Source organism: Mauremys reevesii, linkage group 7, assembly GCF_016161935.1.
Source record: "Mauremys reevesii isolate NIE-2019 linkage group 7, ASM1616193v1, whole genome shotgun sequence".
In the NCBI taxonomy this organism is placed as follows: domain Eukaryota; kingdom Metazoa; phylum Chordata; order Testudines; family Geoemydidae; genus Mauremys; species Mauremys reevesii.
The window spans coordinates 70,407,653-70,435,639 of NC_052629.1; the positions used below are offsets into that span (position 1 = coordinate 70,407,653).

Here is a 27,987-nt window from a genome sequence, read left to right on the forward strand (position 1 = left end):
ATCTGATCAAAGTAATTCTTAGAGAGAGAAGATGGGTGAGGTAATATCTTGTATTGGCCCAACCTCTATCGGTAAGAGAGACAAACTTTCAAGCTGACACAGCGCTGAAGGACCCGGAGAAGAACTCTGTGTCAGCTCCAAAGCTTGTTTCTCTCACTAACAGAAGTTGGGCCAATAAAAGATATTACCTCCCCCACCTGTCTCTCCAATATCCTGGGACCAACACGGCTATAACAATGCTACGTGCGTAGTAATTGTTGGCATATAAGGGATAAACCCAGTGGAGTCTCAGAATGAAAGACATTTCCTATGGCTAAAAACAGCCTGGCACCCTAAAAGAACCCTCATGTTGCAATCATGAATGACACTGTTGGAAAAGAAAGAATGGAGCTTTTGGATGGGTTTGACTGCAACTAACTTGGAATATAGAATGTGGCCATTCCACTACCTTGCAGTCTATCTGTGGATGGAGCTACATAGTCACACTAACAACTAGAGCTGGGTGAATAGCTGATTTTTTGCAGTTTTCAGCCAGTTTTCAGTGAATTTGAAAAGTGTTGAAAATGTTTTGGTTTGATTTGGAGCATTTAACATTTTTGATTGTTCCTTTAATAAAATTGAAATACATCTGAAAACACAAAGTTGTCTTGAACCAAAACATTGGCACGTTCCATTTAGAAAACATCAAAGAAATGTTTCCTTTTTTCACTTTTTTTGGGGTGGGAGAGAAGGGGGACACAAATTCACAAAATGTTTGTGTTGTCAAATGTTTTTTGTACAAAAAAATTTTGCCCAGCCCTACTAACAACTACTTCTGTCACGTTAAGAGGTACAGTGAGCCCACTGTGAACAAGAACACCTGAAGCGTGTTCCCCAGGCAAACAGCAGATGAAAGCTGAACAGAGTTGACCCAATCCTGGCCATTGCAGCAACCCACACAGCATAACAATGCAACCCTCAAACACTAGGGTTTTCCTGAACTTTGAAACTTCTTCCACATGTGATCCCTAGGCAGCCCTGAAACCTGGGCCTTCTGGATTACTGCTATGGGAGAGCAGGAGTCCAATTCACCTCTTTGCTGCTGCCTCATTGACATTCCCTAGCCAAAAAGTTGGAAACAGATATGCTTTTGACCTTCTTGCACAACTACTTCCTGAGTCCTTCTCAAATGCAGAGAAGCCATGATTCTCAACGACTCAAATCAGTGGTTGTCACCCAGATAACGCAATAAACTTCCTTGCAGTACATGTGAATCCTTTCAAAGCTCTTTTATCTAGACAATGTCTCATTGGGGTAGATCCATCCCTGGTTTCACCCCCTCATAATCAGTGGCTGATGTAACAGCATTTGTGTTAACTAAAAGCAAACTGGCTACCAGTGCATGGGCAAATTGGTAGTTATTGTAAATTCCCATTTTCATTTTCCAATGGGAGACTTTTGCACAAGCAGTGAGTGTGCAAATCGCACAGATGCAACTTTGATACTGATCTTTGAAAACACGGCTCCTTCGAGTTGAATAGAATATGCAGAAGATTTAATATATAAACTTCTGAAGCTTCAAATTGTTGGACATTTAAAGACATTTGATGGCAATAAAGAAACAAATTCATTTTGCCAACTGAGTTTAATATGCAATATTATGTTAAGTAATGGTATATTATATCATTACAGGACATGACATCACACTGTGAAATAGTGTCTTTCAGGAACCTGTGAGTTATTGTAGTTGGTTCCTGGTATCACCCTCTATAATTAATATTGCAAAACAGTTTCCACTGAAACCAACCCCCTGTTTTCAAATGCTCATAACTTCCTGAAACATTCATCGTTTGGACTGAAGTTTTCCATGCGTGGCCTTTGCCCAGGGGTGATTATTTTTGGAAAGTTTAAGTTTAAATTAAATTTATATTTGGAATGTTCCTTCAGCTAATTTTGAGTTCAGAGGCTTACAAAAATTCACCTTTCCTGTCATTAAATATAAATCTGCTAAGGACTCTTATCTGATTGAGGCTTCACAACGAAAATGAAGTATAAAATGTGAAGTTTAGCAGCATGGACATAATCCTCACTTATGCTTAGCCTGCAGAGCATTTTTTCCCCTGATAAACAAATAATTGAAAAATTCCTTCTGCTCAGTGAGAATCCAAGATTGTGATCAACTGTAAGAAAGGTCCTACCCCATTTTGTGACATCATTACATGTTCTCACTTCCCAGCCTGCTAGGCCCTGAGACTTACTGCAGCTTGGGATGGTTTGTGAAAGGAAATGGATAAGTGCCTCAGTGGCGCACACACACACATACAGTCAAATCTCGCCAGAAACTGACACAGCGTTGGCCACAGGAGAAAATTGTGGAGTCCAGAATTTCAGGGTTTCTGCAGTTTGTGCCACATTCTACAGTATTCTTCAGAGTCTCTCTCATTACAGAACTGAAGGTCAATGTTTTCAAAGTTGGATGCCAAAAGCTAGGCACCTACATTCATGTAGGCATTCCTGACTTACAGCATCAGTGAGCACCCACCGCTCCCATTTACTTGCATGGAAAGTAAAGACACTCAGCAGTTTATTAATTTACTCAGCTATGGATTATCAGTATATTTATTTTAAACAAGGGCTTGAGAGGCCAGTGCTTTGCACCTTGCATGAACTGAGGCCTAAATAAGTAATTTACTAGGCTATTTATATTCTAAAATCCGCAAGCCATGCACTATGGCCATGTTATGTCACCGTAGCTCTCACACGTCCTGCCTTTAGATGATTTAAAATGGATGAACCAAACATTCTCTCTCCCCCATTTAGTACCAGGGTGGGTGTAACAGTATGGGGCACATACGACACAGCGCACAGCAGACTGAACCATTGCTACCACTCAGAGACCCTGCTCTATGGAAGTAGAGGGTAAGGACTTTTCCTTTACAGAACAACTCAGAAATGCTTTGCACTTTTATACAGACAATGAAAACATCCACAGTTATGTTAGACGGGGTAAGATGATAGATAGATCCTCGTGCTTCCGTGCAGTCTTGAGCACAATACCATTACAAACTGAAGTTACTACAATGATGGAGGCTATGATAAATAGCTGTAATTCAGCACTGGTGTAGCTTCCCTGCTTAGTGGAACGTCTAGTGTAGACAGGGCTTGGGTGTTCTAAGGGTAGGATTGGACATCATATTGGTAAGAACATCTGCACTCTATCTACACTCAAGCTCCCAGTAGGGGACTTGCGTTGGTGGCGAACTGTGGCTTTGAATTTGCTAGTGTAGATGCAGCCAGAGAAGTAGCAGCAAAATGGAGCAGCCATGTACTATAGCCATAGCTTAATTTCCACCATTCTGTGATATGGATAATATTTTGGTAGGAGCAGTAGACACAAGTTGGTAGCTAACTTGAGGTGATGGCGCACCTTGCCCTGAGTTCAGAAGGCCCCCCAGAGTTCAGCGCTTTCCAGAGGAAACACAAGACCCATGTATTCACCCAGACTTTCCCTGATAGTGAAAAACAAATACCGCTTTTCCTGCTCTTGGGGCAGGGAGAGACAAGAAGGGAGCTCAGATACTGCCGTGGTAAGCATAGACTGGGTAACTAGATACTAGATCTGGGAGGACAGGCAGAGGGGATGTATTTATTTTTTTGAAGCTTTGAGGTGATTGAGGGTGGGGAAGGAATTCAGTACTGGTCTCTATTCAACACACTCAGGTTTCATACCTTCTACCTTGTGCACATCAGTCAAACTGTGGTGCCTGTCCTGCTTTGCACACTAGGGGATCGTCTATACAGCAATTTACTGTGCGGCAAGCCAAGGTGTGAATCTACACCCATCAGCCTTCTGTGCAACATTCCACATGGACACTGAAAGTCCCGCCCTGCAGTGTGTCCTACTACACTTGCAAGTAGTCGGGCACCAAACTGCACGCCAAGATGCTGCACTGTGGCAGTATGCACACGGGATGTTACTGCATGGCAAGCTGGTGCGCTGTAGAGTCACACCCTGGCTTGGCAAACAGTAACATGTAGACAAGCTCTGGGTGCCAGATCCCCGCCTGATGTAAATCACTGTTGCTCCACTGACTTCAATGGAACTATGCTGGTTTACAGCAGCTGAGGATCTAGGAAAAAGGAACCACTCTCCCAACTTAGCCTCAGCCCCAACCCCTGTGCAAGAGAGAAGCCCAATCCCTTCCCTCCCCACCGCAAGTCTCTGATGAGATTTTCCCCAGACTGAGAAGGTTCCTGGCATGCCAGAGACGGGTAGAATCCTCAGCAGTAGTTTTACCATCTGAAGGGCTTAGAGGGGCTGGAGTTTTGTTGTTTTAAGTTGGTGATCTGTGATGACACCATACGGTTTTATTTCATTTAATTTGAGCAGAGCATTAACGGCAGCTTGTAGCAGCTCCTTGTCCATCCTGGCTCCACTGCACTATGCGGTCCCCAAGCAGAGAAGATTGGTGGAGGGAAGGAAGAGTGGCAGCCAGATCAGGGAGGGGTTGGGGGAGCAATTTTGTAGGGCTGGATTTTGAGGGCTCTAACTCATGTGGGCGAGCAGTGATTCAAGTACACCCCATTGGCTTTAGTCATCTAGTTAGCATAACACCTGGGCTACACTTCACATTTAGATCAATCTACCTACAGTGCTCAGGGGTGGGAGAAAATTCACACACACCCCCCACGAGCTACGTAGCTAAAATGCTCTAACCCAGGGTGTCGGCAACCTTTCAGAAGTGGTGTGCCGAGTTTTCATTTATTCACTCTAATTTAAGATTTCACATGCCAGTAATACATTTTAACATTTTTAGAAGGTCTCTTTCTATAAGTCTATAATATATTACATAGAACAATAGTTTAGTTAAATAAATAAGGTTTTAAAAATGTTTAAGAAGCATCATTTAAAATTAAATTAAAATGCAGAGCCCCCCAGACCTGTGGCCAGGATCCAGGTAGCATGAGTGCCACTGAAAATCAGCTCACGTGCCAACTTCGGCACCTGGGCCATAGGTTGCCTACCCCTTCTCTAACCCCTGATTTAGATGCAATTTGGTCAATGGAAAAGTTATTCTATCAACGTAGTTACAACCGCTCAGAGAGGTGGATGAACCACATTGATGGAAAAACCTCTCCCATCCACATAGGAAGCATCTGTGCTACAGCACCTGTAGTGTAGACATGGCCTAAGGCATGTAAAGGTTACACCATGTAGCCATTAGTCTGGCTGAACAGAGAGCAGTGTTATATTATGGGAAACAGGCTCGCGCTACCAAAACTGCCATCAACTTTTTTTAATTTTATCTGACCAGGTCATGGTATGTTTGTATTTATACACTCAATAGGCCAGATGCTTAGCTGTGTAAACAGGCACAAACTCCACTAACTGAAGTCAATGGATCGATGCTGATTTACACCAGCAAGAATCTGGCCCTACCTGGCCATGCCCATGGCTCTACAGAGTAGTTTTGCTTTGGGTTAATTTGATGTGAATTCTGTGCCAGGAGCTGGAAAAGGGACCCACCCTACACCAAGCCCTTGGAATCACCAGCTGAGCAGCCCCTTTCTGTCCATTGAGGTATTATAGGGCATCCAGGGCTTGGGACACAGAACAGCTAAAGAATCCAGGCAATGGGGGGATGCTACCAGGAAAGACAGATGATAAAGCAGGGTATCGAAGTCACTCTGGGGAGAAGGATGAGTTACATTTTGAGTTATGGGTTGGGACATAAATTTAGGGCCACCCCTGTCCATCAACCCCCTGCAGAACTCCCACAGGGGGTCAATCAGTAGTTTACACAAAGACCCAGGATAGAATATTTTGGTTTGAACAGGGACTTAACTTTTACTCTCATTACTTATCAGTGGCTTGGTTGGCACCTTTAGTATTGGTCAGTGGGAAAGTATGCTCTCCTTTCAATCCACAGCTATTTCTGCCCTCAATTCCTTTTGCTGGTTTTCTCTCTCCCCCATCTTTCAACATTTCCCCTGCTCTTTGGTCTACATTTCCTTCTCTTCAGCAGCACCCAGTTCCCATCCCCATTCCCTCCAGTGCAAGGATCCAGCAGTGAAGTAGTTAACACTTACATTTTTTTTAATGTGTTTAATTTAGTGTTGTGATGAGGCTTGAGGTGATGCACCCCAGAGATCAATAGAAGGCAGGGGAGTTTACACTTCTCACAGTGGTTATTTCAGGCTGGCTGCAGACTCAGGCAGTCAGTGCTTTGATTACATGCAGTTCCCATTTGAGAGGTTATTTTTGCAAACATGAATGCTGAAAACTTCTATTAAACAAAAGTGGCCATATTCACAACATACAGAATGCCATGCAAGCCACAAAAATACAGGAACCAGGCTGCATTCAGCCATAAGGCTGAGTGGTTGGCATCCCTACTATAAAAGAAATTCTTAAAAATGACATGGACTTTGCTGGCTCCTGATTTGTCTTTGAGGAATGAAGAGTTAATCCTTCTGAGAGAGTCTGACTCAGCCTGGAAGTGTCAGACAGTAGCTGTGCCAGCAGGTGAGTTTCAGGACAGCTGCAGGTCTTCTAGGCATTCCAAAATCAAATGCCTTGGTATGGAGCCTTGGAACATTACCTGAATATTTTTACTTTCAACCAATTTCCAGTTAATAAGTTCACATTTAAAGTGCTGAATTCCTCATGGACATTTCATTTTGATTAACCATAGACAGGCGCATGCTACAAAGAGTTCTGAACTAGGAAGAAGCAGGTAAATGCTACCAACTCTTGCAATTCTATTCTGCATCTCATGCTATTTGGTGTTTTATATAAAGCCCCAGCCCCTGGAAGTGACTGATTGTGTCAATCTGAGGTTTTATTATTAGAAGAGACACAGTCAGCTCTCATGGTTGTAAAGAAAAACTTGAAAACATAACTTAAGTGTTCCCTACTAGCTCAAACCACACAGCAAAGATAAAAAAATTAATTTGGGACTTTCATTATTAAAAACCTCATGATTTCTATGCCAATCTCATGACTTTTGAATGCTTGTGGTTTGGAACACTGCATGTTATAAATAGGTGGCAGTGGATACATTATAAATGTTTATGCATTTTTGCATGCTGGATCATGCGCTGATTTTGTAACCTTCATCTCCGTATGTGGTTGTATCTGTGTGTACATAAGGGATCATGTCCGAGTACTGATAGATTTGGTCAAAAAGATTTTCCAATGAAGCGTTTCTGTGAGAAAATGCCATTGTCAAAATCAAAATAGAATTTTTGTGCAGAGTGTGGTGATTTCAACCTAAGTTTGTTCTGGGGGGCGGGGGGGGGGATGAAGCATCTAGACAAGGTCAACTTTGTCATCAGAGGAGAACATTTTAATTCTTCATTTTAAAACAAATTCAGTTCAAAATTTTATATTATCCTTAAAAAGTCAAAATCAGAACAAACATTGATAATCTTAAAACAGAATATCTTGATTGAGCCACAAATTTTAACATTTCATTTTGCAGAAAACTTTAAAAATTCAGAATGAAAACAAGATTTGAAACATCAGAATTTCCCACAGAACAGAAATTCTGAGTTCCAACCAGAGGACAGATCCTCAGCTGATGGAAATCTGCCTCACTCCATTGAAATAATTGGTAGGAATGAAGGTTGAGAAGTATGCACTGTGTTTGTGTATGGAGCTACACAGGGAGAAAGACCAGTGTATGTTTTATGTAGTGTATATGGGTGCATGTGTATCTGTGCATACATGTTTACAAAAGAATAGCACAAGCCTGTAGGAACAAAGTCAGAAAGGCTAAGGCACAAAATAAGTTATACCTAGCAAGAGACAAAGGCAGTAAGAAGAGGTTAATATTAGGAGCAAAAGAACAATGAAGGAAAGCGTAGGTCCTCTACTTAGCAGGGAAGGAGAGCTAATAAACTGATGGCATCAAGAAGGCTGTGGTATTTAATGCCTATTTTGCTTCAGTCTTCACTAAAAAGTTAATGACTAGACATGTAACAAATTAACGGGGGCGGTGGGGAACCACACACTAAGATAGGGGAAGAGCAGGTTAAAGAATATTCAGATAAGTTAAATATCAGGGGGTAGCCATGTTAGTCTGTATCCACAAAAACAAGGAGTCCAGTGGCACCTTAAAGACTAAGGGATTTATTTGGACATAAGCTTTTGTGGGTTAAAAAAACCTCACTTCATGCATCTGAAGTGAGATTTCAGGGGGGGGCGGTGGATAGCTCAGTGGTTTGAGCATGGGCCTGCTAAACCCAGGGTTGTGAGCTCAATCCTTGAGGGGGCCATTTGGGGATTGGTCCTGCTTTGAGCAGGGGGCTGGACTAGATGATCTCTTGAGGCCCCTTCCAACCCTAATAATCTATGAGTCTATGACCTGGGGAATTATAGACCAGTCAGCCTAACTTCAATAACCAGAAAGATACTGTAAAAGCAACAAAGAATCCTGTGGCACCTTATAGACTAACAGACATTTTGCAGCATGAGCTTTCGTGGGTGAATACCCACTTCTTCAGATGCAAGACCACGAAAGCTCATGCTGCAAAACGTCTGTTAGTCTATAAGGTGCCACAGGATTCTTTGTTGCTTTTACAGATCCAGACTAACACGGCTACCCCTCTGATACTTGACAGAAAGATACTGGAACAAAAACAATTTGTAAGCATCTAGAGGATAACAGGGTTAAGGAATAACCAGCATGGATTTATCAAAAACAATTCATGCCAAACCAACCTAGTTTTCTTCTTTGACATGGTTACTAGCCCAGTGGATGGGGCAACACAATTGATTTTCATAAGGCTTATTGTTCATAGTAACTTCATCTGGATCTCATTTTCCTGAAGTGTGTACACAGCTGGTTGAAAGACAGTATTCAAAGAGTAGTCATCAGCAGTTTGCCATCAAACTGGAGGGTCTTACAGAGGTAGGTCTGGTACCATTAAATATTTTCATTAATGAGTTTGATAGTGGAGTACACTTATAAAATTTGCAGAGGACCACAAGCTGCAAAAGCTTGCTAGCACTTTGGAGGACAGGATTAGAATTCAAAAATGACCTTGACAAATTAGAGAATTGGTCTGAAATAAAAGAGGAAATTTAATCAAGTCAAGGGCAAAGTACTTCACTTAGGAAGGGAAAAAATCAAATAGACAACTACAACAAAGGGAATAACTGGCTAGGTGATTGTACTTCTGAAAAGGATCTGGGGCATTAGAGTGGATCACAAATAGACTACAAATCAACAGTGTGATGCACTTGTGAAAGTAATATCTTTCTGGGGGGTGTTAACGGGGGGGGGGGGTATATGTAAGAGAGGGAGTAATGTAATTGTTCCACACTATTCAACAATGGTGACACCTCAGCGGGAGTACTGTGTCCAGTTGTGGGCACCACACTTTACGAAAGATTTGGACAAGTGTAAGAGAATCCAGAGGAGAACAACCTGATATTTGAGGAAAGGTTTAAAAACCTGGGCATGTTTAGTCTTGAGAAAAAGGAAAGGCTGGGGGGGGGGGCAGAGAAGAGAGAGGGACACCCGATAACAGTCATTAGATATGTTCAGAGCAGTTATAAAGAGGATGGGGATCAATTTTTCCTTCATGTCCATTGAGAGTAGGACAAGTAGCAATGGGCTTACTCTGTAAGAAGGGAAATTTAGGTTAGAGTTGGAAAGTTTTTCCTAATATCTAAGGATAGCTAAACTCTCAAAATAGGCACCCAAGGGAGGTTGTGGAAGTCTCACCACTGTTTAAAAAAAACCTCCAAGCTGAACACACCTGTCAGTGTTGTCTGGGATTACTTAGCCCTGCCTCTGTGTAGGGGGCTGGACTTGATGACCTCTTCCAGCCCTAGGTTTCCATGATCTCCAAGTCCATCTAGAGTTAGACATTTGGGTCACACTTTATATTAAGATCCTCTTTATAAAGGGGAAAACAGAGAGTGGGTGAGGTAATCTCTTATTGGATCAACTTCTATTGGTAGAAGACAAGCTTTTGAACTACACAGAACTCTTCTTCAGGTCTGAGTCCAACTTGTGTCTCTCTCACCAACAGAAGTTGGTCCAATAAAAAGCCCACCTTGCCGCTAATATCCTGGGACCAACACTGCCGATAATAGATGCTTTACTAAATGCTTAGTTGTCAGAGTTCAAGAGGCCCATAGGGTTGTTTCTAACTGTCTTAGAATCATCAAGAGCAGTTTATACAGATGTCCTTATCACCATGTTACAGATTTGAATTTCAGCGTTCTAGAGGCTTATAACATCCAAGTCATTTATTAGCCTTTTATGTGCTAGTTCTAAATGGAACCTTAATATAGAAGGTCTGATATTTGTGAGCATACATTTTTTACAAAGCCCATATAATACGTTCTTCTGCTGATCTGCAGAAGCATATAACAACTTGCACCTTGGACAACTGTGCTATTGTTTAGATCACATCTTGTTCCAGTTGCAGTAGCAGCTACAGGGCCCAATTTGGATCTGGGCCCTATTGTGCTAGCCATTGTACAAACAAAGTCCCTGGCCCTAGGAGTCTGCAGTCCAAGACTGCATTCTCTCAACACAGCCATCTTACCAGAAGCTACTTCTAAAATGCCAAACCTCTGAACACCTTTCAAACAGTTGCCAGGGTTTTACTTAAATAAAAGCCTGCCTTGTGATAGGACTGGCCAACTCCTGAGCACCCTTGTGTGGCCTCACTCTACAGCAGTCCTGCCTCAGTTTCCCTTCTTCCAGGTTCTCTCTCACACACAAAAAAACAAAAAAACACACACTCTTCTGGTTCAGCAATACCCTCCTTAGGGATGGATTTATTAAAACAAACTCACTCCCAAAAATGAAGTTCTGGGAGCTACATCTGTGCTTCTACTGGGAGTCTCTCAGGCCCTCCCAGCATGGAACCTTTTCCAGGAAGGCTCAGGGTTTCCTCCTCATAGAGCCATAGGGTTAGAAGGGACCACAAGAGTCATCTAGGCCTAACCCCTTGCCAAGATGCAGAATTTGTTGGGTCTAAACTAGGAGTGGGCAAAGTATGGCCCAGGAGTGGGGTCAGGGGCTTTCTCTGCATGGCTCCTGGAAGCAGCGGCATGTCTCCCTCCAGCTCCTATGCATAGGGGCAGGCAGGGGGCTCCACACACTACCCCCACCCCAAGCACCATCCCCACAAATGGGGCCAATGGGAGCTGCAGGGTCAGCACCTGTGGACGGGGTAGCACACAGATTTGCCTGGTCATGCCTCCATATAGGAGCCAGAGGGGGGACATATCGCTGCTTACAGGAGCTACTGGAGGCAAGCGCCACCCAGAGCCTTCACCCCCAACCCTCTTCTACACCCCCAACCCCTTACCCCAGCCCTGATCCCCCTCTCACCCTCCAAACCCCTCAGACCCACCCTCCTTCACCCAGAGCCTGCATCCCTGCCCAAAGCCCCCTTCTGCACCCTGTCCTCATTTCTGGCCCACCCCAGAGATTGCACCCCCAGCCAGAGCCCTCACCTCCTCTCACACCCCAACCTCCAATTTCCTGAGCATTCATGGCCCACCATGCAGTTTCCATACCCAGATATGGCCCTCAGGCCAAAAAGTTTGCCTACTCCTGGTCTAAACCATTCAAGACAGATGACTGACCAGCCTCCTTTTGAAGGCATCCAGAGAAGGAGCTTCTACAACTTCCCTAGGCAGTTACAGTTAGGAAGTTTTTCCTGACGTTTAGTCTAAATCTGCTGTGCTGTAGTTTGGACCCATTGCCTCTTGTCCTGCCCTCTGTGGACAGAGGGCACAACTTTTCTCCATCTTTTTGTGGCCGGCTTTCACACTACCATGTTCCTCCTTAATCTCATTTTTTCCAAACTAAACATACCCACTTCCTTCAGCCTTTGCTCATATGACTTGCATTCCATCCCTTTGATCATCCTTGTTGCTCACCTCTGGATCCTCCTACTCACTCCCAGCAGAGCCTTCCTCATTTCTCCCCAATACCACAGGGTTCCTTATTAGGATTTACTCACTTCTAGCAGCCACTCTGGTTTGCACTTTCCTGCTGCTCTTTATAGGGTAATCAGCTCCCCAGCACCCAGCTGGTTCTATTAATTAAGCCCCACACTACCTCCAAGGTATGGGGGCAGGGCTAATTAGACTGGGCTGGTCAGCTCCAGGCTATCCTATTATATAGTCAAAAAATGTTTCCTTTTCCCCCCCTCCTTCCTCCAAAATGAGGCATTTCTTCCTAAAATTACACTGGTTTGGGATGCACGACAGGTAATACTCAATACTGGACTTGTAACACGTATCAGGTCTGATATGTCACAAGCCACTAGGGCTAGAAGTAATGGGCTGGCTGCTCTGTGGGTCTAAGTCTTCACAAGTGTAAATCTTGACTGTAGTGACTCCATGATGAAGATCTGGCTTGTAAACTTTTCACTATTAAAGAGTTGAAAATGTCCCACTGCCCGTGGGATACAGCACTTGTTTCTGAGTCCCCACAGGTCACAAGAAGTTGCTTCTTAAATTCATGATATTGTATAGGACCTGAGTTAGGTCATTTTTACCTAATGCTGTTATTGTCAAATGGGGTGCTTTTATTCTGAAATAAGTGTTTGCTGACAGAATTGAATTGAAATAACTACAGGTGTGAATGAGAACTGATTTAGTTATTTTGTTAGTTAGTCTATTTACTATGTAGACAGGCCCTGAGAAGATAGCTTTGTAGGTAAAGATATAAAAGAACAGGGCCAAAGACATTTGTAAAACCACCCTAAGTTATTTCTACATTTATTTTTTTTCTGCAAAATATGTGATTTAAAGAGAATACTTGATGGCCTAGGGTGGCATGAAGATTTTACGTGCACTTTTAAAAGAGGAATTGCAAAATCAACCATGAGTAGAGCGAGTTGGGAAATACAAAGAAAAACTTTTCTTTTCTTTTCTTTTTGCAAAAATTTTCACTTTTTTATATATTTTTCCATCAAACTTTGGACATTTTTCATGAGATTTTTGAAATTAAAAAAAAAACTCTCTGCAGCTGGTCAAAACCCACCAAATCATGAAAATTTTTGTCAAACTGTTAGAGGGATCTCGGAGGGGAGTCATCAAAAATTCAAAATGGTAATGAAAATTTTCATTAAAAATCAAAATCTAGAAAATGTCAACCAGTTTTATTCACTAGTAATGCATCCATCCTGAACTCTGGCTGAAAAAATTACCCTTTGTATCACCCACACTATCATGTGCTCTCTATTTACAGGGCTATTAACCTTTGTGCATATCTGTTGTTATGTTTATATGTGCTTATGTTTCTATAGGTGTATGTGCTTATGGATTTATACCAGTGTGTATTTTGCAGGCTCAGTATTATGGTCACTTCCTGAGTAGTGTAAACTGTCATAGCTCCATTGAAACCAACAGAACTACTCCAATTTATGCCAGCTGAGGATCTGGTCCCTTGTGTTCATATGTGTATGTACAATATATCTATAGCTACATATGCATCTAGATGAACAGAAATAGCAATAAATAAAATATGTATTTGAATCATTTCATGTGTTTGCATGCACATCTGGGTTTATTTGTGGGTATATACATCCGTATGTGCATATATTTAATTTGTATCTGTATATGCATTTGTATAGACATCTATTTGTGTTTGTGTGTCAATCTGCGTGTATGTTTCTACCTCTGTATGGCATCTGCCTCTGTGTTTTATGAATAGGGATAATGTACGTGTGTTTATATATTTGTGTACATCTCTCTGTGTGTGCATATATAGCTGTATATGTGGACACATGTGTCATCCATCTGGATGTGCTTATATTTGCAGGTTTATAGATGGTGTGTGTATTGTGAGGGGGATCTTCTGCATTAATCTCTGTGTTTTTGCATAGCCTTCACAGCTCTGAGAGGCAGCATGGCCTAGTGGACAGGGCTCAGAACTGGGAATCAGGAAGCGCAGCTCTGCCAGTGATCTATTGTATGACCTTGAGCAAATCATTTCACCTCTGGTTCTCCTCCCACCTTTCGTCTATGTAGACTAATATCTTTGGGGCACGGTCTGAATCTCACTACACGTGTGCAGCGCCTCGCACAGTGGAGCCCTGATCCTGACTGAGGCCTCTAGGTGCTAATGTAATTGCATTCTAATAATGCATATGCACTCACAAACCAGTGACTGTGTGCGTGTGTTCCTGTGGCTGAGTGTTTATCTCCCTATGCGTATGCGCAGGGCAAAGGGAGATGGCAATCAAAGAGTTATTAAATGCCAAGCGGATAGGCAATAAATCCCATTGATTTTACAAACTCCAACTTGTCTTCAATCTCCTTCCATTCTTTATCCTGGGGGCATTGCACCACAGCCCTGTTTTAAATACCTTTGCTTCCCCTCCCCCCCATGCCTCCCCCGTGCCCCAAAAAAGTGTCAATATTTTATTTGGATTTTTAACTTCGCTCCATAACAGTTGTTTGACCTCCTGACTCGGGCGAGTCACATAAATTCTGGGACTTTATTCAGGAGCCATGTTCCCGCTATTGAATAAGCAATTTGGGAGGGTGAATTAATGACTTGTGCTGCTGCTGGAAAGTCCCTGAAGAAATATTAAAATTGCTTGCAGACTGAATCAATACCCACTGAACACCCAGCATGAGGAACTGGGCTTTTTAATGGCTATGAACAGAAGCATTTGGTAGAGGAAGGGGAATTCCTACACACATGCACACACCCGACAGCATCCACTCCTCCCCTGTCCTTGTCATCTCCAATAATAGCAAAATCCTTTTATGCACAAAAACTGGTTACAGCTGATGTGTCCAGTGCCTGAAAAGCGACTCAGGGGCTGGTTCCCTTCTCTCACTCTCACGAAGACCATGTAGGAGTTGCAAAGACTGGATGTGCTGGTTCTGTGTTGTGTGGTTACACTGATGTGCACTGGCCAGGGCACCTGAGCAGTTGTGTTAGCATCGGGGAGCACTGATGAGCTTGAAGGAGGTGTGCTGTTGTATTGGAGTGTGGGCTTGTGTCATTGTGACCGTGTTTTGTAGGGGTGCCCGTTGCATTCCGATGTTGTGCATGTGGGAGACAGCGGCATGGGGATGTCTGTGTTACTATGTTGTGAGAGATGGTTTTTGTGTTATATAAGGGTGTAGCTGTGATATGTTTGTGTCATGTGTGCTCAGCACCTTTCTCGCTCAGGCTTTCTGTCACTGTTTGTATTGCTTTTGCAAGGGCGCTAATTTTCACCCACAGGCCCCTGTGCTTATGTCGGCTTTTGTGGTCACACTTTAGGATTCCCTTTGAAAATGTAGCCCACATGGCTTGGCACTGTGTGTTTGAATGGCTGTGCTCCGCGTTAGCCAGCTGGGCGGCCGTTATTGTGTATTAATCCCCGGGTGTGCGCTTTGTATGACTGCATGTCTGTTTCATTGATTTGATCGGGATGATTTTGTAATTGTGTGTCTCCGTGATTGAGTTAGTGTGCATCTCAGCGCTCCTGTGTATTGAATAATGATGACAGGGCTTGTGTTGTTGTTTGACTGACTAATGGCCTCGTTTCAGTGCTGTGAGTGAATGTGTCCTTCTCCTGTTTCCATGTCTCTGCTGGGGTTGGCTAATTTACACTAGATGATTCTTTAAGGTGCTCACATGAAGTATAAATGTCTCCTCAGCTCCCAACTTGTCCTCTTTATTGAGCTGTGCTCAGACTACAGTGCTTGCATATGTGTGTACAAATAGGACTGTGTGAGAGAAAGGACATGGCTTGTAGCTGCTTGCTTCAATGAATATTGTGAAGTCACTTAATTGTGTGCATCTGCATGATTGTGTGTATGTCTTGTGTATATGTGGGTCTGTATGGCTGCCTGTATGTTGTGCTGTAGATGTCTCTAGGCCCGGTGTGTGCACGTGCATATGTATTTCTCTGTGCATACATGTAGGAATGCATACATGTTCATACATGTGTTACATGGCATGAGTGACTGTGTGATTGACTGTGGGTGCACACATATACAACTATATGTATGAATTTGTGTAGGGAACTATAGGTATATGCATGTGTTCGTCTGTGTCTGCAAGCCTGTGTTGTGTGTATGTATATATGTGTGTATGTTTTAAAAGATGCAGTGTGTGTGTGTGTGCACACACAATGTGTTTTCCCTTTTGTAGACATATTATGATCCATTGTCCCACGACAACTGAGCCTCAGACTGGGCTGAAATCTAGGTCCCATGGAAATCAATGAGCAAGCTCCATTGTTTATTTTTATGTCGATGATGTGTATTTTTATTTTGTTTGTCTATTTGCTACATACTGTCAATGCATTTGACACAGAGTTTTTCCATTTATTTTGGTGCCATCAGGGTTCAGTCTAGCGGCAAAGTCATCACAGGGGCATTAGAGGACTGGAAACTGTTTGAGGGAGCTCTCAGATTTGTTCCTTCACCGAGGTAGCCCATCAGGAGACAGCCTATACCCTGCTCTGATTACCCATGGAGCCAGCTGCAGTGTAGGGACTCAGCAGGCCAGTAAGTTTGGCTGATATTTCCCTGTGAGGTTTTTCACAGGGCAACTCCTCCTCGCACTAGCTAAGTCCTTGTGACTGTCTCTGCTACCTCCCTCTCGCCTCTTCATTCTCTCCCACTCTTTTTCCCTTCCGCCTCTACTCTCCCTGCCTCCCTTCTGCATTTGACCTTGAACATACAACTCTATTCTTAGTCCCTCCTCCTGTTTGTTTATTTATATATATATATATACACACACACACACCCCTCACCCCACTCAGGAGGAGCAGCATGCGGGTAGGTGGGCATGGGGAAGAGACCTGGTTGAAAATAATTGGAGGCTGTTAAACAGAAGAACGCAGAATATCACTCGGGTAATGGAAATAAATTCCATTATATTTGCATTTTAATTTTCCACATAAACAAAGGCCCAGTGTGTGCCGGCTTCACCAGAATCACTGGCTAGAATTTAATTAGAAATGAAAAGTTTATAGGGCTCTCTTTAATGCGATTAATGCACGGTTAACATTTATCACATACATATGCTGGAATCGCCTTTTTTAAGCAACCACCGTCCATGAAATGAATTTCTTTTCAACTTTTTTAGCGCGTGTGAAGAAGGCTGTCTCTGGTGAGGCGGTCCAGTGAGCACACTCCTGACAGCTTGGTAAACTGCAGCCCTCAGAGGCTCAGCAGTCCCTAGTTACCAAGACAAGTTCAAGGTGGCTTGGAGGGAGCATGGTCTAGTGGTTAAAATGCAGGGCTGGTTGTCAGGGGATCTGGGTTATATTCCCAGTTCTGCCGCACGCTAGCTGTGTGACTGAGTTGCTCTCTGAGTCCATTTCCCCAGGTGCTTTTTTAAAAGAGAAATGAGCCAAAACAAGGAATCCAAAGCCCTTTGCATTTCAGGGGATCTTGGATCCACATCTCTGGATCTGAGCCTGGCTCGGTGGTTTGGGATCTAGGTAGGAGCCTATACCATAAGAGGCCTATATTCTGGTTCTGGTTCTAATGCCGGTCAGATATTTCCAAAGCAGCTCCCCTAATGAGAATTCTGCCATTTTGGATAAGAAGAGCTTGTGAGATTTCAGCACATCAAATGCTTTCCCAACCCCATAGGGCTGATTCAGCCTCTTGCCTGAACCTCAAACCCTAACCTAAATCTAGTCCAGACTGGAGTCCAGTTACTGCCTCCTCGGCCCAGCTCTAGTAAATGGAATAATTGCACTTCCCTAATTCAGAGGGGCACTGTGAGGTGAAATTCGTTAATGTTTGTAAAGTGCTTTGAAATCTTCTGATGGAAGGCATTTTAGAAGAATGATCCTAAAAACCATGGTGGTGATGGGCCCATTAGAAATCAAGCTGTAGAGAGACAGTCAGATGATTATTTGCCCTTGCTCAGTACCTTCCCCTGACAGAGTAAGACACAGAGGTAAAGGGTCAAAGATTTCCACCTGTCCTGAGTACTGTGTGAATCTATGCTCCCTGACTCACTCCAGCATCAGGAGGGAATTGCACTTGTCGCATCACTGCCTCCTCCTGGAGCCAGGAATACTACACCTGTCCAATCGCCTTTTATCACCTGCCACAGATATTCTTGACTGTTCCTTCCCACTTCCTGCCCCAATTCTGTGACGGATGGGGCTCTGCAGTCACCCCACACACAGACACTTCCATATCTCTCTCTCTCTCTGACTTGCAGACACGCAGAGTGATTAGACCGGGCCTGTGGACAGCCAGAGAGTGTTAGGGACGCAGCAGAGAAAGGGGGAATATGAAACCTCTATTGGTCCCTTGAGGAATGATGTCCTTTCCTTATCTTATCAGCTTCTCTTCACTCTTCAATTATAGTCTATTGAAACTGGCCTCTTAACCCAAACAAGATAACCTGGATAATGAGGAGGAGAGTGTGAGGAGAGAGGGGGGCTGAGTCTGATATATCTTATACCGCCCCCATCCTCATTTGTACCCTCTCTCATACACAAATAATCCACCAACACAAGCATTCTGTACCACACATATACACTCTTCCAAACATAATGTCCTAACACCCCCACTCTGTCCTCGATACTACCATTCACACACACTCCCTCATGCACAATCTCCCACGAATACATACCTGCCGTGCTATATACGCTTATCCATCCACATCATCTCAATATGCACATGCTCTACCATGCTCACAACTGCATATATACACACTCACTCATACAGTCTCTCTCTTGCCCACACACTCTACCATGCCCACTAGCATACACAAATTCACCCATACAATCTCAAACTGCCACGCACACACTACCATGCATACACACTTGCATAATACCCACTACCCACCTCACACATACATATTTTCCCCAAACACGTATATGTATATGATTTCCATATTACAGCACACACTGTCCCCAAATGCACACAGAGCCTACTCCAAACACCTCCAGTGCTAATTGTACACTGCTATGCATGTGCTGTCCCCAAACTCACATTTGTGATTCGATATACACTAACAAACTCCTCAAATACATTCACACTGTTGCCCAAATGACAGGATACCACACACATACTCAGACAGAAACAGAAACAGATCCCCACAAAACCATTCTCCTAGCATGTATCTATGCCCACGCATGCACCGCCACATGAACTTAACTCCTGGCATATGCCCACCACAGACACAATACATTCTCACGGATATGATCCTCCCCATTCCTCATATAGACCCCTAATACATACAGTCACATACTAGTTACAAACATAACACTCCCACACAGACACATTTCCTCATAGACCCACACACACCCCTTCTCTTACACGTTGCGGTGTAGAGGTCATGCCTCACCTAAATATCCATTACAGGGAAGAACATCTGATCAAACATTACAGGCCCCATGGTGCACCCTCAAAAATGCACATGTCTGTTGTGTTCCCATGCTGCTGCATTTGCATGCACAGATCAGTCAGCTGTGCAACTAAGTACCCAGTGGCATGTACGACTGGTGCAGTCAGCACTTTCTCTTTGGCAAAGATGGTCTTTTGAGTTGACACAAATGATTAGCCTGAATGCCCCCTGCCTCTTCCTTCCACTCTTGCTCCTACAGGGCTTCTTTACCCTTTGCATTCCCAAGGATCACTTTGCCCCCTGCCTACCCAGCTTAGGGGTCGTTTCCCCGCACACATGTTCACCTGTGAGCTGCAGGGTCACTGTCCCCACCAGCTCTGCCACTTACAGCTGCCTGGGAACCCTCAGGCACCAACATTCCATCTGCCAATAGTGTAAACTCCCTCTACGCACCTCACACATCCCTAAGATGAACTGGACGGTGGCCACGGCAACGCTATGTACAAACACCACAGATTTATTTTCAGTGATAATAATCTGGCCAAATCTTGCTTAGTCTTTCACTCTGTTCCTACCCCCTTGCCTTCATGAGATGCTTCTTTCTTCTCTCAGCCCATCCCACCCAGCAGCCACCTTTGCTTTCTCCCGCCTGCTACGGAACCGTCAGACCACAACATTCAATTTAGCAGCTGTTAAAGGGACAGCACCCCACATGCTTTGTCTATTTCAAACTTTTGATTTGCTGTTTGATCAGTGGGAGGACGGCCTGCATCACATTGTTCCTATTCCAATCTTCTTCCACTGCCAGAGGCGTGGTCCCTGTGTAGGCAGTGCATACACAAACACACTCTCTCCTTCCCCGCAACAAATCCCTCTTCACACAAAAATAACCCCCTCCACATCCCCCCTATATCATCTGCCTCCCCAGTCATTTTATAAATAAAGGCCAACACTTTCAGTCTGCAGAATTAAAGCTGGGCTTCTATACCCGTATTCAGGCAAGCAAATGTGAATTTAAGAGCCTGGCTTCCAGCACCATGCTTTGGAAATATTGGCCATAAATATTATGCAGCTGCATTGGGCTGCAGTGTTTTCTAAAGGCAGACTAGCCAGAACCAATCCTTTAAGAAACTGTTAGAAGAGCAATGGCTCTTCACAAGGTGATGGTCCCTTTAAGAGGCATCCAAATATTAATGTCTGAAGGTTCCATGGCAATTTAAATCAAGAGCTTGGAAATGGACATTGGTTTAGAGTATAAGGCCAGGAGGGCCCACCAGATGATCTAGAATTTATTCTGATCTCCCGTATCTCACAGGCCACCACCACCACCCATCACCCGCATGCTAAACCCAACTCCTAAAATTAGACCAAAATATTACAGTCCACAGGAGACTAGACTATTATGCGCCACAGACAGAGAATAGGAGGGACTGAGGTGCACTAGTGCTCGAGGCCCCTGCTATGGCAGGGAAATGGTTAAGTGAGATACACCCGGATAATCCTGGCAAGTGACCCACACTCCATGTGGCAGAGGAAGGAGAACCCGCCACCCCAAGGTCTCTGCCAATCTGACCTGGAGGAAAATTCTTTCCTGCCCCACATAGGAGAATCCGTTAGACCCTGCGTGAGTTCACACTGCCTTGTACGTCAGCCCCAACCAAAAGAAACAGTAGATCTGTTAATTGTTCGTCACAAAAATTAGAGCTCTCTGTAGCAAACAAAGGATTGGGATGTCAATGGACCCAGTCGGAAAATGGGTTTTCTGTTCTAGAAAAAATGGTGAGATTTTGAAGGTTTTTTCAATCTGAGTTTGGGACAAAAAGCCAACATTTTGAATTTTTTCACAAAACAAAATTCTGAAAAAAAAATGTTTTGGGTCAATCAAAATGTTTCATTTTGAGTTCAGTCCTTTAATTTTTTCAATATAAAATTAAGTAAATTTCAAATTAAAAAGTGGTTTCAAAACAAAAGGAACTTTTCCTTCTGAAAATGTTAAATGTTCATTTTCCAGTTTTTTTCTAAACAAAATTTCATCCAAATCAATACAATTTTGAAAAAAAATCAGTTGGATAACAATGGCATTTTCTGATGGAAAACTGTTTTAATAAAATTTTCTGACCAGTTCTAGCTGCTAACCCTTCTAATGAAAGGGTGTGTGTGGGGGGGGGGATTTTGTTGTTGTTGCCAGAAGCTAAACCACTGTTAAATCAGAGAGTCAGGATTTTGTGTAGAGCAAACTTGCTATGGAATAAATTCACACATTTTGTGCCCCGCTTGTTTATTTTATCCCTTCTTCCCCTCTTTCTGTTGCATTATTCACTTTTCCTTCTATATCTTGATTTGAGGTGAGCCCGATCAGCAAAGTTTGGACACCTTTTCCCTCAGCCAAAGTCGGAGGCTGTTTGGCTCTGGGGTTCTGGCCTAGGCCCACATCTAATCTTGGTGGGATTTGCTCCCCCTGCCAGAGATGGACGTTTAATCCTGTGTCCTGCAGTCTACAAAGAGGGAAGGGGATTTACCCTTGGAAATGAAGAAAAGCTGTTCAGGTGGGGCCAGGAACAAGGCAGGAAGAATGCAAGGTAAAGACTGTAATTGACTCCAGAGAGAGCACAACTAACAGAGTCAAACCCCAGTGTATGTGTGTGTGGGGGGCTTGCTAAGGGCCCTAGGGAGAAGAGGCCGCCCACAGCCAGTGAGCTTATGGGAGGGGCATTGCTATAGGATGAGAGTAGCAGGAAATGTTAAATTTCTGCTCTTTGGACAAGGGGATTACATGAGATGAGAACCTACTTTCCCTGGTTTTCCCCAATTTCACTTAGAGCTTTGGGTAAAGATTTCATCAGCGATGTTTCTGAACAGCATGTTCTGTGTAACAGTCTATGAGCTCAGAGTTATATCTCCAAGCATGTTACACTTCTCTCTTGCTTTGCACACACATACACTATCTACAACATCAGCCATACATTCTCCACCGTCAGACACAAACATACACCCAAAGCCCCAAGGAATACACTCATCCAGCCACATATACACACCTCACAAGCATACATAGCCCAGGTATATACTTCTCTCAATTTACTCGCACTCCCTCTCCCCATATGTACCTATATATACCTCCCAAGGACTATATGTTCCCTGCGTACAGACACTTAGATACGCACATATAATCCAATCAACACAAATACACTCCACATACAGTCCCTATACACAGTTCCACTATGCCGCTCACTGAACAGACATACACCCCCAAAAACCCACCCACAATTTACATACACATATACACAAGTGTACCCACCTGAATGCGCGTGCGCGCACACACACACACATTCACTCTTCCTCACACATATCTGCAGGGACACATGCACATATGCTGTCCACACATCACACATGGTCTCTTTCTTTTTTCTCCCTCACCCCCAACAACAGCTAATCTCTTCCATGGCCCCGATATTGAACTATTGTGTTGTCCATTTCCCAGTGACAAGGGGTCTATTTACAGGGTTATTGATTGGTTTTCATGCAGACAGATGGATCCGTCCTGGTCGCCCATCGAAACCCACCTCTCTGTGGGCTGATTGTTGCAGCTCTGGGGATAGGATTGCACAAAGAGACCACCCTCCACGCCAGCATCCTTCACCCAGACCGCAGATAATAATAAATGGAGCCAGGCTGAGCCGTAATAAAAGCAATTGAGTGGGTTACCTGTGCAGACGTGGATTTATACGGCCTCGTATTTGATGTGATTGTTTTATTGAGTTCTCAGCACAGTTAGGAGCCCATTTCTTTATTTATTTTGTAGCACTAGCCAACGTCCACCTTTGATCTTTTTCTGAGCTGTGCCCTAGGGGAACAGGAGTGGATGGCAGGACCCCTCCAATCTTGCTCTTACCTATAGGCCAATGCTGATGATGCTTTGGTGGGAAAGCCCTAGCCACAAACAGCTCCCTTATTCTGCAAGTCTGACGGGCAGCTAGCCATGTATATTTGTTTAACCCTTAAAATGCTAGATTTTTTTCTGGACTGCCAGCGAGAGGAATGTTGAGGTCCACTGGCTGATTTTCCAGAAGAGCCTCTACTCAGCCCCATGCAAATGCAGTGTTTGCACAGTGCCTAGCACAATGGGGGCTTGATCTGTGAATGGGACGTAATACAAATGATAAATAATAACAGTAACTCTCCCTCTTATTCGGTACCCACATTTGGGTGCCCACAAATAATTGCAAGTGTAAATTTCCTGGGTGCGAGCATTTCCAGGCGCATTCTGAAGCACTTGGGTGCGCTGTGATCTGATTTGCAGGTTGCAATCAGGTAGATGGCTGTCCACGTGGTATGAAACATGCTCCCAGATACTTGCACTGTGAAAACGGGAGGTTGCTTCTGAAAAATTGCTCCCTGTGCTGTCTTATCAGAGGTGCCATGGTATTTGCTGTTCTTAAAGCCCCAGCTACTGGGGTCAGTTGATTATATGAGATGCTCAGCTCTCAGTTTTTAAAAATAGGAAGTTTCTAGCCCTTGTGGTTGCACAGGCCAGGTCTACGCTATAAACGTACATCGGCAAAACTACATAGCTCAGGAAAGCCCCACACCCTTCAGTGACACAGGTATACCAAGCTAACCCCTGGTGTACACAGTGCTATGCAGGGGGAGGGCTTTTGGAGTGCTAGAGCAGGGCATCTGCAGTGTTTTAAGTGTAGACCTGCCCAGAGAGAAGCTTGAAAAAGTGACCCGACGGCTCCGAAACCAGAAGGCAACCACCCCCCCCAACTGGATTATTATTATTATTATTTTTAAAACTCAGGATTTTTAAGCCACTCTCATGACTTTTGGGCCCTGACTTATGATTTCTGGGCTTGACAAATCTGCCTGTAGATTGATAGCATATGACAAATGAATTGGGGATGGGGGAGACCCCCTGCCCCATTCTAATCAGCTTTTTCAATTTCAAGAATGATGGATTGACAAAGCCAAGCAGAAGTTTTCTGACTACCCCCAATCAGCGTCATAATCATCCATACTCTGGGTGGGGTCTTCTACAGCATTCAACCTTGGCTTAACTCAGCTCCTATTGACGTCAACTCCCACTGACCTCAGTAGGGGCACAGTTCGACTGATGCTGAGTACTTATGTTTAAGTGGTCCCTTGCACCAAGAAGGATGCCCATGTACTTTGTTGACTGAACCCTGCCTGCCGGACCCGCAGATGGAGCACTGACAAATCTCCCTTGAAGTCGATGCCAATTTAATTCAGGCCAAGATCTCGCCTAGTTTAACTGTTTTCAAAGTCAAATCCTGGATTTTTTTTTTGCTATAACGTGAAAGTCATTTGATAAGATGAGGTTATGGAGAAGCAGGGGCTTTTCCATGTGTTTGCTATACGACTTTCTTTTGAATCAATCATATTATCCTATTGTAAAGGTTACAGATGGACTATTAGATCATCCAGTTCATTTCTCTAGCCAAAGCAGGAGTGTCCCCTACATTTTCTTGTGTTTTTTATCCTGTCTAGTTTTAAATATTCCTAAGTGGTGAGGAATTCCTGGGAGAGACAATTCCACAGCCTAACAGATCTCCCTACCAGGAAATACCTTCTGCTACTCCATTTAAATGTTTCCTTTCTTAATTTAATCCTTTTACGCCTAGTATACCACTTTGTACAACCCTGCGTAATTTCTTTTCTCCCTCAGAGTGTCTGAACCCATCAGATATTTGCAGATCATTTTCTTGTCCCCCTATTTATTCGTCTCTTAGCCAAACTACTTATTTCTTTACTCATTCCCCCAAAGTCAAACGAGTTTTTTGGATAACAGAAGTTCTGATAAATGAGGTTTGACTGCATAGGACTCATTCACCCAGCACTGAAATGCAGCTGCCTCTAGGGTGTAGTACAGCAGCCATTCACTATATGCAAAAACTTGCACTAGCTTAACTCACAACAACAATGCACCTTCTGGGACATCCATATAAGACTAAAAGGGTTGGGATTTTTAAAAGGCAAAATGTACAGAGCAGGAAAGATAAATGCCAGGAGCTAAGATTTCTCCTTTCCAGCCCCATTCATTGGGCCAGATAGGAAAATCAGAGGGAATATGATTAACTCAGTCCATGCATCACGATACAAACTGCCAATGGCCGGATGTGAGGAACACGACAAGTAATGGTGCCACAAGCAAAAATGTAGTCCTTTAACTGAAGCAACATTGTCTATGAGCTCAGTTTTATCAGCCTGTCCTTTATTTGCAATGATGGAAAGGAGGTAACGCTGGGTTTGTGTGTGACCAAGGGAATCTGGGCTTAAAAGGAGGATGTAATGCAGTCCTACATGACCCAATCACATTCGTCACTCAGTTGAAAGCAATTGGGAATAGGAGCTGCTCTCCCTGGGGTGGAAAATTGAATGGAAACCTGGTATCCAGCATTAGATCAATGGGGAGATTTTAAAAGGTGCCGGCCCCTTGCTGGGATCCAGAAAGAATTTCTTTTGTGTGTGAGGAGAGGTGCTAGATTGAGAGACCTGAGAGCCACAGCCCCTATTTATCCAGACAGCAGATTCAGCATTAGGGCAAGCATTCCCCACCCCTGCTCTCCGTCACTGGATTACAGGAACCCACCTCGAGTCCGAGGCTTGTTCACTGTACCTGGGCGGGTTAATCCCTGGCCGCTCTGCTGAGACAACCAAGAAAGTGGCGCATTAAGCACCAGCTATGGCACTATGTGATGTGGACGCTTGCTGATTAGGAACTGGACTGAGAGGCACCAACTCATTTAATATAGACCATCCAGTAGTTGTTACTTTCGGTCACTATTGACCTCTCTCACATTACTGGTGATCTGAGGTATCCAGAGTCATCAGAAGAATCATTATCCATCCTCCAGATTTCACATCTACTTAGTGGGATGTGGAAGGTGGCAGGGACTCCAGGTCTCAGCCCCAAGTGACAAAGATGGGTATGGGGTTCTTTTGGGATAACTCACAGACTGAATTACAAAAGTTGTGTACTATAGAGGAAGAGAGAGAGGGGTGTGTATAGAGATTAGATAGATAAAATGATGGGTGTGTATGGGGATGGATGGATGGATCAATCCTTGACTGATGTAAATCAGCACTACTCCAGGATTGGATCTGTAATAATTCTACTTTGAGCTATATGGGATCTTTTAGGTAAAGACACACAGCAGTGACTTACAAAGGTAACGAAGTATCTTATTTCCATTTTACAGAGGGTGAAGCTAACGCCCAGAGAGATGAAGTGAATTCCCCAAGATTACATATCGAGTCAGTGGCAGTGTCGGCAAGAGAACCAAAGTCTCCCGACATGAAATCCCCTGCTCCGACTGTTAGACAAGGCTGCCTGTGGACACTGATGGTTTATAGCCACATGCTCAATATTTCACAATACAACACACACAGTTCCAGGGATGATATCACCTGACTCAGTCTGTCTTTCCATTTGTATTTATAAAAGAACATCATAAAAGGAGGCAGTGTGAAGATATACAATAACTAGGACTCATTGGCCAATTATTATATAACGTAACAGAAAACATTTTCCAAAACCAATCACATAATTCTAGAAGTGTACGTATACTAGATACTTCTTCGGAGGGGACTGAAAAAGCTTTATCCTGCCACCTAGCATGTGACAGCCCAACTGAGGTTTATCATGTCCAGCAAACTGCATACCCTGCTATACGAATCAGAGAAACACACAGTCCAAAGAGTAACCATAAGCATGCAAACTGACTATAATATTATTCCACAAGCCTGTGACTCCTGCATTTCTCAGAGGGGGATCATGCCTGTTTCTCACAAACTGCAAATCTAATAGTACTGAAAGCCACCTCAGTACTGGAATGGAGGGGCACTTTGTCTGTGGGCTGGGTTGCTGTGTTCCGCACTTGGGAAACTGTACAGTATATTGAGTGTTAGAGGGAGATAAAAAAATAATGCTTAGAATAGAATGGGGGTTGAATCCTTAACTACGGAACTATGAACATGGTTCCATGATGTGCTGTTCCCACTAAAGCACACAGCATAGCTCGTACAGATCTCAGTGGGTTATCATAACATGCACAACCTGGGTTCTTAAGGTTCTCCGGGAGCAGCAAAACAAAGCCAACACCCCTATTGACATCAGATAGCCTGGTCCCAGTGGGAAGTGATATCCGACATCCCAATTCATACTAGAGAAACCACTGTACTGCTAACAGCAATGCAGACGCAAACCCAATTTAAACAGTCCATGTTTAAGTGATCAAGGATAACCAGTCTGCTTCCATGTGATAATGGAAACTCTCTCTAGTCCTTTGAGATCAACATTCTTTGCTTGCTATGTTGATGGAACTGAAACTTTATGTCACTTAATTGCTTCTCAATGATATATACAATATCTATCCTATAGGTATATAATATATTAAACCTGCACTAATTATTATTATATAATATATGAAATGTGTACTAGAAATCTCCCATATTAGACAACCTCCTGTATTGAGATTACCAATTGAAGTCTATTTTGTCCATTGACTAAAGCATTGTGTATATTTTATTCACTACCATTAACAGAAGACCACCAACTGGTAGCCAAATGATTTTTGCTGGTGTCTTGAGGGTTACGATAGGTTTTTCAATGTACTCTATAGCTAAAACACAGTGTTGCAGCATACAGGTTACATCAGCATAAGTTTGGGATGATCGTGTT

The 27,987-nt window shown here is 43.6% G+C and overlaps 1 protein-coding gene and 1 long non-coding RNA gene across 5 annotated transcripts in view; one reads left to right on the forward strand and one right to left on the reverse strand.

Moving 5' to 3' along the window:
• PAX2 (paired box 2) overlaps positions 1-27,987 on the reverse strand; it is a 97,854-nt gene that overhangs the window by 61,267 nt on the left and 8,600 nt on the right. The gene's annotated exons all lie outside the window — the stretch shown is intronic.
• LOC120369279 lies at positions 12,094-27,812 on the forward strand. Of its 2 annotated transcripts, none has more exons than XR_005583029.1 (3): positions 12,094-12,226; positions 21,635-21,868; positions 26,507-27,812. It is a non-coding gene; the product is annotated as an uncharacterized LOC120369279 (long non-coding RNA). The 2 variants fall into 2 exon arrangements; XR_005583028.1 differs by lacking the exon at positions 26,507-27,812 and adding an exon at positions 22,813-22,980.